The sequence below is a fragment of the Filicampus tigris genome, chromosome 16 (assembly GCF_054856515.1).
Source record: "Filicampus tigris isolate MCC_2025a chromosome 16, RoL_Ftig_1.0, whole genome shotgun sequence".
Taxonomy (NCBI): domain Eukaryota; kingdom Metazoa; phylum Chordata; class Actinopteri; order Syngnathiformes; family Syngnathidae; genus Filicampus; species Filicampus tigris.
This window is the reverse complement of record NC_141232.1, coordinates 17,180,001-17,181,815: the sequence shown is the minus strand read 5'-3', so window position 1 is coordinate 17,181,815 and position 1,815 is coordinate 17,180,001.

Genomic DNA, 1,815 nt, shown 5'->3' with positions numbered 1-1,815 from the left:
TTGTCATTCTTTTGTACAGATGCTTCGAAGTTTGTTCAACCTGGGCCTAATCCCTGTCAACTTGACCAATGTGTACTAAAATGGATTTGACATTGATCAGTGTGTTACAGTAGAGTGGTTAGCACGTCCGCCTCAAAGTGCAGAGGTCGTGGCTGTGTGAGTTTTCTCCGGGTATACTCCAGTTTCCTCGCACATTCCAAAAACATGCATCGTTAGTTGATTGAACGCCCTAAATTGTCCCTAGTTGTGATTGTGAGCACGAATAGATGTTCTTCTTTGTGTGCCCTGCGATTGGCTGGCAACCGGTTCAGGGTGTACTCCACCTGCTACCCAAAGACAGCTGAATTGCAATAATGGTGGCAATCTTCAAACAGTAATAAAAGCGTTATTGTTTTTTTTATGGGACTGTGAGAACTATGTTCAAGAGGGAGATTGAAACAGTCCAGAGAACTGGAGATTCTCAAAAGACTCCAATTCATGTATGTGTGGATTTTTATGGGACAGTGGGGAGGGTGTTAATGTGAGAAACTGTGTTCACTCCATCATTCATGCATAGGACACCACATTGTTCTATAAAAGAGGTTTTCATCAAAAAAACAAGTGGGGGAAAACATAGAAAATATACTTTCCAATTTCGACGAGACAATTAAGGGGATGTCAGACAGGCTAATAATTGAAAAGATTTGCAGTTCATCAGTTTGATACACACAGTTAATATGAGAATATTGATGGCTCAGCTCAAAATTGACCTGAAACATACAATTTCATCAAAAAGTATTAGAACTCAAATTCTACTTTTTTACATTTTTTTTTTTTTTTTTTTACATAATCTCCCCACTTTAATGATTAAGATCATTTATCTATTAAAAGGGGAAGTCAACCCAAACGTTTTTTTCAGAATATGTTCTATGCAGGCCCAATACGGCAAATACGGCATTCAGATTAATATTGCGTTTGTGGAATATAAATTAAGCAGCAAAATGCACCCACTTTTAGCCATCTTGGGGCGGCCATTTTGTCACTTCTGTCGACTGAAAATGACATCAAAGTTGCTCAGAGCTCAGATAACAACCAATCACGGCTCACCTGTTTTCTGAAGCTGAGCCATGATTGGTCATTATCTGAGCCCTGAGCAACTTTAATGTCATCTTCAGTCGACAGAAGTGACAAAATGGCCGCCCCAGAGCTAGCTAAAAACGGGTGGATTTCTCATACACCCCAAACGCAATATCAAACAGAATGCCGTGTTTCGACTAGTGGGCCTGCATAGAACATATTCTGGAAAAAGATATGTTTGGGTTGACTTCCTTCTTAAGGGAAACAAACTATTCAAAGCTACCTGGCCCTCTGTAAAAAAAAGGACTTGCATGCCTTGTTAAATCATTAATTAATTTTGACTAATCATATTTTGGGAAAATCTGAGTTCACTTTCACTGACCACACCCAAAAAGCCTGATTACCGCTAGACCTGTTAAATCAAGAAATCATTGAAAGAGAACCAGTCTGACAAAATTAAGTTTGTTGGAAGATATTATAAAGCTGCAACTAAATACCACGATCCAAGGAAATTTAACAGATGACAAATAAAAAGTAAAAGTTCTCCAAGAGCACAGCAGCGACTCGTTCACAAGATCACAAAGGAAGCAGAACAACATCTAAATCAGTGATTTTCAAACTGTGTGCCACGAGATATTGTCAGGTGTGCCATGGGAAATTATCTAATCTGTGTGCCTGTATGGTCTAGCGCCTTGCAGTGTAATCATGTCTTTACTACATTGTAGTACTCTTCAATAACAGCAGGTAGCAGCAGCAGGT